Raw genomic sequence first — 12,988 nt, forward strand, 5'->3', positions numbered from 1 at the left:
TCACCTGCCTTTTTCTCGTAGGAACAAGATTGGACACCCATTCAGAAAATCTGATAGGTGCTATTATACCTGCTTCCCACATCCTTTTTACTTCCTTTTCAATCGGGGGGAGAAGCATAGGGTTAATTCTTCTAAGTTTCTGTTTGAAGGGTTTTTGGTTTGGTTTTAAGGGGATTGTGTGCCGGATCACTGAGGTGTCATAGGATTTCAAATCCTCATAACTCCAAGCAAATACATCTTGGAACTCTTTGAACAAATCAATGTACTTGGGCTTTTGATCAGGAGGTAAAATTCTGGACAATTTGATCATTTTGGGATTTTCTTTTGTTCCAATGTTGTGTTCTTCTATATCAGTGTTAATGGGTTGCAATTTTGGCTTTCTAGGAACATCATTGGCATCAAACATGTCTTCTAATGGAGTTAGGCCAGCAAGCAGAAAGTTATCCTTTAAGTCAATGATCTCAGCCTCTGCTTTGGCAATGTCTTCCAAATGCATTTGTTTCAGCTGTTCTATGTTTTCTTTGTCAAAAATAGTCAGGTTTAGGATCTGCTTGGATGTTGCAGCTGTTACAGCTTGCTACTCTTCATTTGTTGGCTGTTCTGAATCTGTCATAGCATCCAAGTCAATGTTGATATTTGAAAGCTCATGCTCAAGAGCGAGGAAATTATTAATCTGGGTATCATTTTCGAACACTTGCCAATCCTTAACGTTATTTGGGACAACAGGCCTATGTTTTATTTCAGCTGTGAAGTGATGGTTTGGCTCAAAAGGAAGCTTGCATGTACTAGCGAAGGTTGCTAGGCTGTGTGCATGAATGTTATGTTCTCTTGAAATTTTGGCCAGCTTGAATTCAGTGAATGCATTGAGTATATTAGTGGCAGCAGTCCTATAGGCTTTCATTCTATTGTCATTGGTTACAAAATTAACTTTCATCTGTTGTATGATTAAATCAGAGTCTCCTAGGATAGACACCTTCGCAGCTCCTATAGCTTTGAGTAGTTTAAGGCCTAGCAGCAGAGCCTCATACTCCGCCATGTTATTTGTGCATTTAAAATTCAGTCTGTAGGCATGACCTTCTGCATGGTTGTTATACGTACTGCAAATCTAGACACCTGCCCCTGCTCCTAACTTGTTAACAGAGCCATCAAACTCTAAATACCATGTGATTTCTTGCTTGTGGTTAGTGCTAAGAGTTTCAGCTATGTTGGGATTGGGCAGACTTGAAATTTCTGTTTGGGGAGTTCCTTCTAGCATGCTGGTTGCACTAATTATTGTGACAGTTTCATCAGTATGTGCAGCCGATTCTTCATTGATGTGTGCTTGTTGTTCCTGAGCAAAGGGCTCATTATCAATTGGAGAATTTGTATCATCATTAAACAAAATAAAGGAATCCATATCAGAGTGGATTGAATAAATGGGAAAATTTTCAGGCTTGCTCTCACTACTTACCACATATTTCATGAGCGTTTCTCTATACAGTCTCTTTGGTTGCCCAAAGACTGAAATAGTGGCATAGGAGAGGTCTAGTTGAAGGGATCCTTGGAGCTTTGCTCCCCATGATCTTGATAGGAGCATACCATACTTTGGTGGAATGTCATGAACTACTACATCCATGAGGATGGTCTTGTTGGGATATTGGACTAAGGAGACACACAGGTCTTTGATGAGGCCTAAACATTTCACTTGACTTGAGTCAAATGAGTATAAATCTTTGTAAGGTCTTGTAACATCAAGATTCAGTTTTTCCATAACTGCTTTGGGCATTAGATTGTGCGATGCCCCTGAGTCAAACATAGCATTGTGCAAAACTTTGTCATGTATATGCAAACTGACATAAAAGGGTGGGACAGGTCCATATGTTGATTTTCCATTAACTTCTGGGCCAAACAGCAGCTCTGGGGTGTCATCTAAAACATTTACATCATCCCTAACCTCTGGCATTTGAAGTGATCTTTGAATTTGTTGTCTATACACATCGTGTTTGGCAAGTTCTGAGAGGGGGATGGATATCTTCAACTTAGCTATTTCTGCCTCTAAATTAAATGGCTTTTCCAATGGAGTCTTGGTATTGATAATGGCAGTTTTTTCTTTTTCTTCTGAACTATCTGCGATTTGCTCTTTTTTATCAGCGTTATGGGAATTGATTGCTTGCGGTTTTTCAATTTCAGGAGGGCTTTTTGGAATACTGTTCGAGCTTTCTTCCGAGGAAAAAGGTGGCAAAGGCTGATCTTTGGAAGGCTACAGGTCTGTTATGTCTTCTACAGTGACATGTTGCGGTTTCGGGATAGTTGTATCAGTTGGTTCTGTTACAACAACTTTTCTTTTAATCTTGTTGGGCTGTTTGCCATCCTTTGCTTTACTAGGTTCATAAATGTCAATGGTCCTAGATCTCAACTTATATTGTTTGTGTACTTCATACACAGTAGTATCGTAACCTTGTTTAAAATCAAAAGACTCACCAGACTTAGTTTGAAACTGATTGTAGTCGAGTTCATTTTGGTCTTCTTGGCTCAGAAATGTTTTGTGCTCACCCTTTAGATCCATCAGGTTCATGTGAGTGTCCTCTATGGTTTCACTAGAAGTAGATCCTTCAACATAGTTGTCTTGAAAAGGGGGTCTTATGTCATGGTCTTGGTTAGACCTACCAGCATTTGTGTTCTGCGTTTTCCTAAAATTTGGGTTCCTTATGGTATTAGACTGTTGTCCTTCCCATGATGCTTTCCTTTCGACATTTTCTACTCTTTCTCCCAGCCTTTGCAGGCCACTGATGATAGCATCAAGCTTTTGATCAAAAGCTGAGGGTTCTTCCTTAAAGGTGGTTCTTCTTTCCATTCTAGCTCTGTTTCTTTTGGCAATTAAGTTGGCTTCTACGCTAACAGCAACATTTTGCATGTCTGCAAGGGTCTGAGGAGCTCTTTCTTTTAACTGGTATGCCATATCCGGGTCGAATCCATCAGGGAATTTATACAAGGCCAGATCAGGGGGAGGCCTTAGGTTCTGTGGTATTGCGTTATATACATTATTGAATCTTGCACAATACTCCAAAACAATCTCTTAAGGACCTCTTTTAATTGTATCATATTCTGCTAGTATGTGCAAGGGGTCTTTCTTTTTCTCCCATCTGTTAGTAAAGGATTGGTAAAGCTCATCTGGGGTGGTTATGGAATTTGCAGCGAGTGATCTGAACCAAGTTCTTACATCACCTGTTAAACTCTGAACAAAAATTCTCATTCTCACGCTATCATCATCTATTTCGTAGTTTTCAAAATAATCTTGCATCTTTTTAGTGTGCTGAAGGGCAGTAAAAGGACCAGTGCTATCAAAATATGTGATCTTCGATTGGTACTCTTGAGGTAAAGCCCCAGGATTAGCAGGCAGTTGCAGGGGTGCATATCTATTAGCCATATTCGCAGGGATAAGTGGAACAATGGGGATTAATGGAACAACTGGAACGGTGGGACCAACAATAGTGGTAGTATGTGCAGTGAATGAAGGTGTAGAAGGATTGCTATGAGATGTGGATGATGAGTTAGGGGAAACGGGGGTTGAACGAAATAGAACCTTGACAGGAGTCAGAATACAGCTAGGGTAAGCTGTTTCAGGACTCAAATCAGCAAAATTTTCCTTTCTTTCTTGCTTCCTAAGGATTTTTGGGATTATGTTAGGGTTCTCAAAAACAGCTGGGGGATCCGGGTCTAGATTTGACCTTGTGTATCGTGGATTTTTCTTAGGAGCCAGCTTCCGAATTTGTTTTTTGGTATTTTTCTGGGAATATTTTTGTGATTAGCAAGGAACTGATCAGATTTTGGAATGGCTGTGTATAGATTAAGACTAACATGAAGATTGACTGAAGCAACTTTTATCTACTCCTGTAAATGTAAAACAAAAACAGTTTCAAAGGCTTCCTGGCTGACATTCAGGCTTCATCTGTAGTTTTAAGGGATATACAGCAATTAGAAAATCGATTTTTCCTGTGGATTTTTTACAACCTTCTTTGTGAATTTAACTGAGGAGATTCCCCAGCGGAGTCGCCATTATGTTATCACTCAGGTTGTCCCTCAGGTTGTAATAAAGGGATACGGCCGAGGTAACCACAAACCAACTTTGGACTACAGGTTCTAGCCAACCTACAATCAGAGAGGGCTCTCTCTTTATGATTCAGATTTGTTGAAATTGATTTTAGGCTAGGTATTGGGCTTGAGGGTTTTTTGTTTTGATTTTGGTGGGAAAATTGATGTCTTCAAGTAGAGAGGCAAAGCATAGTCTGATAAGTTTCAAACCATTGGGCATGGAGTCGAGGAGGAAGACTGGTGGTGTGTTTTATTGATCACATGAGAGATATATGGAGCAAGGTAGCTGCACATGAAACAACGTTTCAGGTTTAAAGGATGGAATGAATGCTAAGGAATGAGAGGCAATCAAGAATCTCTCATTCAGCTTAACAGAAGGAGATAACAGAGCTCTACCTAGGGGCAGTAAAGAATCCCTAGATAATTAGCGAACACAGGTGAATTAGGGTAAATATGAGCCAGAAGGAATTCATATTCATTACCAATTCATTCAGATGAAAACATACAGAAACAACAGAAATTGAGCATAGATTGCTGTAAACAAATTCTGAGTTAATCTTTCTTCCTGCTTTAGATAGTGGTTAATAATAAAACAGAGGTAATATGCACTTATTGTTCCAGGCTGCAGCACAAGAATTCCACATTTAGTCTTCAGAAATCTTTAACAACACATCAGACGGTCATACTCCAAACTCTTCAGCAGTCTTTGATTATAGAAAAAATCTCAGGTATACAGTGCGAGTCTCTAGTGAGAATTATCAATCGACCAACCCTTAAAACAGTGCAGAGGGTGGTATATATAGGGAAAACTCTTCAAAATTGCTTATTTACAGTTTGACCTAAACAGGTCTGGAGGAAAGATGATTACTTTAACCTAATCCCATCCAGAAATAAATGCATAAAATATCTTGAGCTGCGCTGAGGGCCGCCATATGGGGACTGAGTAAATGTGTTGTCCTCGGTGGCTTGGTGCAGTTGTCTCTGCAATAACTGTGCATGGGTCTCTGCTCCATTGTAGTTCGGTGTCCTTAAATGCTTCAACTGTGATTTGAGAACTGGGATGGGCTTTCACCACCTGATTTGACTTTGTTGGCAGCCATTAAATGTTAACCTGCTTTGGGAACTGAAGGTTTCTTTTAAACAATTTCACTAGTGCAATTTGCTGCTTCTCTTTCCTTTGATACTCTCCGACACATGAATTGGGTCGCTTCTCTCCTTTGTTGTGGGTCTAGTCAAAAATTAATGGCCACTGTTTGGCCTATGTTTCCTCTAGAACTGTCTTCCGCTCCTTTCTGCATGCTTCGCGAAGAAAAATGGGTCATTCGGCGCCTTTCAAGCTTGCTGGGGGTTGCGCGATGAAAAGATTCCCCATTCAAGCCTATTTTATCCAGCGATGTGCATCAAAAACTGCCTCAGAAACTGATTCCGGGGCTCCAGAGTACGATTTTCGCCCTTCACGCCAAAGTTGCTGATGACGTCAGCATGACGCCAGCATGATGACGTCAGCATGTACAGAGGTGACGTGGTAGTACGGTGGGTGTAATGATGTGGCAGGGATGTGGCAGGGTGACTCGGCGGTACAGTGGCAGGAGGCCACGTAGGCGGATGACGTCAGCATCGACATGGTGCTGACGTAGGATGGAGGAGGGCGGTAAATGGTTTCGGGTGCACCGCCTTTGGACAGAGGTGGTTTCGGGGGAGGGCGCTCCGCCACGCCCGAGAAGGTGACGCGTGGCGAGAGTACGGTGGCAATACTGCCCATCTCCCGGACGCTGAGCTTCGGGCGGCTCGGAGATGGGATGGAACCGCCAACCGTTGATCTGGGCGCAGAACAATCAGACGGCTAGCGGTAAGGATGAGTCAGCGGAGGGGTAAGGGGCGGGAATATGCTTGAAATATTCTAATTGTAATAAAGCGCGGCGGGATTTTAAAACTTTGGTTTATGTGGGTTTTGGGGGTTATAAACAGGCACGGGTTCATGTATTTCCACTTGGGACTTAGGGATAGGGGAAAAATATGGGTTTTTTTGAAGGTTTTAGGGCTAGGGGGGAGGTTGTTAGCATGACCAGGTGTCATCTAACTCCTGCTATGACACGGATGGGCTAAAAACAGCCCTAGATAGACTGCTTTTTCCCTGACTAAGAAGAAATATGGCTATATTGCCAAGGAGGGGATATTTACATAGGGAAGTTTGATATACATAGTTTTAGTAGGGGAAGGGGAAAAATGATAGGGAGTTATATACTAGAGTTAGTAGTTAATATGGAGATGATAAGCAGGCGCTAAGGTGGGGGACCTTAGGGTAACTTTCGAGGGAAAAGTGACTCATAGATGAGAAATAAAGAATCCTTGAGTGAGGCAGATCTTCACTAAGACGAATGACATGGAAAATGATGATACTAAGAGGAATCAAGTAGATCTTGACCTCTTTGGGGAAATTAGTGAGTGACTTAGGGAATTAGAAGAAAGGGGAGTTAGTAATGTCCAGCTTGAGCTCGTCCAGATGAAAACCGCATGATAACTGTGATCTAAAAAGATAAAACACTTTGTAACACAAAATTGATCATAAATCATCATTCTGCCACCTCACAGCTACCTACCCAGCCTACTCACCTAACATTTTTTCTTCTTTTTGGTTTGGGTGCACTTAGACTTGCAGACCCAGCTTTACAATTTTTCTTTTTTCTGTTCTCCTATCTAAGTCTACACTTATTTCTGCCAGGGACCCAGATTAGGCAGTTGGGCTCCTTTGATTCTCTACCTATCTACAGATCTGCCAAGATTAAACTGTTTGGACAGATATCATTCTCTATATTCTAAAACAGGAAATTGAAACCTAGGGAGACCAAGATTAGACTGTTTGGACCTCCCTTTAAAAACTCTTCAAAACTGGAACAACTCATCAAAATTGGAATACAGCAGTGGCATTTGGACTAGCACCCTTCATGGCATCTTGTGGAAATATGGAACACTGTAGCCTACAAAGTATGACATATTTGGCATGTAAAAATGTCAATCATGAAAAATGAACAACTGTTGCAATAGGAGGCTAACAGCGTTGACAGACACCGCATTCTGCTATGAAAGTAAGGATGTCCTTTTTCATGCCTGTCCAAAAAATGATCTTCTGGTGTGAGCATACGTCTTCTGAAAGCCCGAATGTCCTGCAATGGGAGATGAGTGCAATTCTGCGAAAATGTGACTTTTGAGGGTGGATGTTGGTGATATTACAACTCTGTCCTTATAGCGAAGAATATCATCCTGCCACGAGTAGCCCTTGGTGGAATTTGGATATACCTGCAATTGAGAAATGAGTTGGGAGAGCCCGGGGTGTGAAAACCATTCCCTACGAGCCTCTTCAATCCATTTTGGAATGGGGAGGGAAATTGCTAGCAGAGTACTTTCCTCCTCAAATTGGCGAGATAATGCATCTGCTACACTATTGTCTTTCCCTTTCTTGTAAATGATCTCATAATCATATCCCAGCATTTTGGCTAGCCATTTATTTTGTTGTGGGGAGGATATGCGTTGCTCCAAAAAATATTTAAGACTGTGATGATCTGTGCGGATTTGGAAACGTCGCCCCAATAAGTAAGGTCGCCAGGTCTCGACTGCATGTAAGATGGCCATCATTTCCTTCTCGTAGGTAGATTGGCCCAGATTCCTCCCACTGAGTTGTTGGCTTGTGAAGGCCAACGGTCACCCTTCCTGCATTAAGACCGCCCCAATACCTGTACCCGAAGCATCACATTCAATGACAAAAGATTTGGTGAAGTCAGGTAGTGCTAAGACTGGAGTGGAACACATGGCATTTTTTAGAGCTGTAAAGGCCTGTTGTGCTTCCTCATTCCAGAAGAATGAATTTTTCTTTAGGAGTTGGGTGAGGGGCTTCGCTATCCGACCATAGTTGCGGACAAATTTACGATAATAGCCTGTGAGACCCAAAAATCCTCTCAAGCTCTTCAAGGACTTAGGTTGAGGCCATTCCTGCATTGCCTAGATCTTTTTGGGGTCCACCTTGACAACTTCACGCCCCACAATGTGGCCCAAATACTCTACTTCTGCCATGCCAAACGAACACTTCGACATCTTGACAAATAATTTATGCTTGTGGAGCAGTTGCAAGAGTAGATCTACATGCTGAAGATGTGCGGCCCAAGTGCAACTATAGATGAGGATGTCATCGAAGAAGACAAGGACAAATTTCCTGAGATATGGTTTGAGAATGTGGTTCATAAGGCTCTGAAAAGTAGTGGGGGCATTACAAAGACCATATGGCATGACCAGGAATTCATAATGGCCTTCATGAGTTCTGAAAGCAGTCTTGAGGATGTCGACTTCCTTCATGCGAATTTGGTGGTAGCCTGAGCGAAGATCTAGCTTAGTGAAGAATTGAGCCCCATTGAGTTCATCCAGAAAATCATCAACCACCGGGATGGGAAATTTATCTTTGACTGTCAACATATTGAGGGCCCTGAAGTCAGGACACATCTGCCACTCCGCATCTTTCTTGAGCACCATGACCACTGGGGATGAATAAGGACTAATGCTAGGACGAATGACACCTGCTTCCAAAAGTTCCTTGATGATTTTTTCTATTTCATTCTTTTGGGTGAATGGATATCTGTATGGGCACACATTTGGGGGTTGGGCCCCTGGAACCAAGGTCATGCTATGATCATGTTCCCCTTGTGAGGGTGGAAGCTCATGAGGCTTGTCAAAGACCGGCAGATGGTTATTTAAAATCTGTTGCATCTCAAGATGAATTGGCAGAGGCTTGGTTTTGACTGCCTGGATGGCATTAGATTGAGCTACAACTCCATGATTGCCCTTTTTAAACAATTTTTCCATCCTATGCGAGCTGATGATAGAGGGGGCTCCTGCCTGGAGTCCACGCAGGGTATGTGTGTAGTTGTTCTACTTAAAACTCATATATAACTCCTGGAAATCCATTGTGATTGGCCCAAGAGTGCGGAGCCATTTAGCACCGAGGACAATGTCACAACCCCCCATGTGTATGGCAAACATGTGGGTTTTCAACTGATAATCCCCCATTTGAAGTTTGACATTTTCACAGCGGCCTTCACATTTCATTGTGCCTCCATCTGCAATTTGAACTTGGAAGTTAGAAACTACTTGTACAAAACAATGCACTGCTTCTGCGAGTTTTTGATGGATGAAATTATGTGTACTTCCACTATCAATCAAGACTACTACTGGGCAATGTTTAATAAAACCTCTGATTTTGAGAGTTTGAGGGGAAGAAATTCCTTCCAAAGCATGCAACGAAATAACTAGTTCATCAGAGACATTGTCCTTTTGGTTGTCTTCTTCTAGCGGCTCATGTTCCTCCAGTGGTGGATCTTCCTCTGTTGAGCTGTAGTCAATGGAATCAATTTGAAAAAATTTGGGCTCCTTGCATTTATGACCTGGGGAGTATTTTTCATCACAGTAGTAACATAGGCCTTGCTTTCTTCTTTTGGCCATTTCTGCAGGTGACACCTTTTGGACCTTAAATGTTTGAGTCGTGTTGTGAGCCTGTGGGGGGCGACCATTAGCGGAGAAATTTGGGCGACTGTATTGGGCTGCTAATGCACGTTCCACGTTACGAGCTACCTTGCAAGCCTCCGTCCATGTGGGAGGGTGGTGCAGTAGGACTTGGGCTTTGATAGCTTCTTTAAGACCGCTGATAAAACATTCTGTGTAGAACACATCTGAGAGACCCCAAGTGCGGAAGGCTAAGGCTTCAAAAGCTGTAATATATTCATCCATTGTACCAGTCTGTCGGAGCTTAGTAAGACGACCCAAAAAAGATGATTCCTGGTCAAAGCGATCTTGAAGAGCTTTGGTGAATTTGGTCCAAGTCCTAAAAGGTCCAGTGCAACGTTGATACCATTCCCACCATTGCCACCTTTCATTGTCCAAGTACATGCTCCCCAACATAAGCTGAGTCGCATCATCGAAGATGTGATTCAGTTTGAAATACTGCTCCATTTGTGCTATCCATGCCGACGGGTGAGAACCGACAAATTTATGCATATCCAACTTGGGAGGTCGCTGACTGGGTTGTTGGTGGGTGTGCCAGACGTGAGGAGAGTGGCTAGACTCACCCTCGTTATGTTCATTGCCATTATACACCTCCTCGTGGGCTTGCTCCTTGCCCTTCAGGACTATTTTCTCGACCATGCTACATAGTCCGCTAAGCTGAATGTGGAGGGATTGCACTGATTCTTCAATTTTGTCCATCCTTTCATTGGCCATCGCTTGAGCTCTAGTTTCTACCATACACCAACCTGATTTTTTTTTGAAAATTGGGACCACCTAAAAAAAATTTCACTAAGAAGTGAATGGTAAACTCCTAACGGAGTTTTACTCCTTCCTTATCAATACTACAGTCGCCAAATCCTCAAAATGTTAATGCGGCCAAAAGTCTTGCGAAAATTATACCTTGGTATAGGAACCCTTCACAACGACTCTGATCTGGTGGATCTGAGAGATCTGAATGGCGGATCTGATAGCTCTAGGTGGCGGAACAGACTGCTTCTATGGATCTGATGGATCTAATAGATCGGAATGGCTGATCTGCAAACTTGAGACTGCGGGACTGATGTCTGTTGCTGCTGCACTCCTTTGCACAAGCGGATCTGGAAGAGAAGATGTGTGATCCCCCGATAGAAAATGGAACTATGCTCTTAAGAAGTGTCAGGTGCTACAGATCGCAATATACATAAGGGTCTGGCAGTAGTACTCGACCCAATGTTTCAGGGCTCTAACTAAGGAGGATCGACCGTATCCTTAGCCGTACAACCCGACTACCCTATCGTACGGGCGAGTAATCTCTCCGAGTGCTGTTCTCGGTGTATTGTAGCCACAAGACGGCTGACGGTTTATCTATGGCGAGGTTTGAAGGGAGCCTAGGGGGCTTCCGATATACCCAGAGGGTACGTGGAAGACAGTCCGTGCGCGGTTCTGTCTAATGCGCTACTACTTGAAGGAGTACCCACAGGGGTTACAAGGGAGTCCAACAGACGTGACCACCTCTTGTATTTCCTGCGTGCATGCCTCCCCAAATCCGCAGGTTTATGCACTCAATGGCAGATCCCGTGGTTTAAAGATGCGGAACACGTCCCTAGCCAAAAAAAAATTTTTGCTAAGAAATGGAGATCCCACCGGCCCTGGAAAGTGCTATGATACCACTTGTTATGCTCTTAACCTGCAAAATGATACCCAAATATAGAATATGCGAAGAAAAGATACCCAGAACACAGAATAGCAATGATTTTATTATTTAGAGAGTAATGTTCACTTGCCTCTTCGGGGGGGCAACCTCCAATACAGCAGAGCTCGACTACAAAATAAGACACAATGCTCCTCGCAGGGAGTCTCTATCCTTTATATATGACTCATACATGCAATACCACGGGCCAATACTGTGGTTTTTATTAATACCATCTATGTAATACTACGGCCCATTTGCAACTAACTGTGGTTCCGTCATTAATTGTGGATTAACCACTTACAATTATTAATATGGGCTTTATTGACTCTTGACTATGACGTGATCCCATTACATAAATAAGGGGGTTAGGGTGGGACCCTAACATTCTTCCTTGAGTTGCTTCTTCAGCACATGAAAATCCTTCTCTATTCCATTCTCTGTCTTCGCACGGTCTTCATGTCGCGTCGTCACCTCATAGCCTAAGTCTCCAAAGTTTCTTTCATCACAAGTGGATTTGCTTGAGCTTGCAACCTTCTTCCACCTCTGTGTTGTCAAAAAACTTCCTCTTATGTTTGTTGCATTTAGTATGCTGCCTTCAACTACTGTTGATGGTGTTGCTTTCTCTGATGTTATTTCCATCATATCTTGATGTCGTTGTCTATGAACAACTTGATGCCTTCGTGGGTAGGCAAGTTCATAGACACTTGATCGACTGCATCCCCAAGTATGCTCTGAACAGTGTCTTCGACTCTGATCTCCTAGAAACCATTGTACCTATGCTACTGAGAGACAGATGAACACCTGTGATACCTGGAAACATGGAAACACTCATGGAAAGCAATCTATAAGTCAAAAACTAAAATGAACTTGAGAACTGACTTGCAACATACCTGTGTGACTGATCATGAAGGTTGTGCAATTTTTGTCGGGAGGTCAGGAGACTGACTGCCAAGATTGCGCAAGGCATAGTCTAGGCTATCAGGAGGCTGACTGACTACTAGAACTATGCAATGGACAGTCTAGCCTGGCCTGCTAGGGACTGAAACTGTGAAATGTGCAATTTTAGTTAGGAGTTACATGCAACCAGCAAACTGCGTTGCTCAGTTTATGGGGCCAATGGGAGACTCCCTCCAAGAATTACGCAATGAAATCCTGGAGGTGAGTGCTTGGCTAGACTTACATAATTTATGGAGGGAAGGCAAAGCCTTTGCTTCTGGAAATGCGCATTGGTAGCAGGGCAAGGCATGGTCGGGGCTAAGGCAGCCTAGTCCAACTGACGGGCGACTGAAAACATGAGAAGTGTGAAAGCATGATGAGATGAGTGCAAACAAAATTGAATGATAAATCATGCAAACAACAAGTGCAGGATTCACAAAATGGGAAAACATGCATGTGGGTGAAGCGAGTCGCCACAACGGTGACCGTCCATGAAAAACAGTGTGATGCATGTGACAATAGTGAGATGTTAACAAAAAATGAAATGGTGCTACTACAAGCTAGTATGTATCAAAGCGACAACAAGTGCTCAATGAAATCAGGTAGACAACATTCATACGAAGCGAAACACAAGAAGCACCAGAAATGAAACACAAGACATGGAAGGTGGTCTTACCCCAAAATAGCTGAGATGAATGTGACAACGGCTCCTAGATGCAATGTGGGATGTCAGAGCTGCATGGTTGATGTTAGGAATGATCT

The sequence above is a fragment of the Pinus tabuliformis genome, chromosome 7 (genome assembly GCF_031772625.1).
Source record: "Pinus tabuliformis cultivar Carrire ecotype Pingquan chromosome 7, CPIR1, whole genome shotgun sequence".
Lineage (NCBI taxonomy): Eukaryota > Viridiplantae > Streptophyta > Pinopsida > Pinales > Pinaceae > Pinus > Pinus tabuliformis.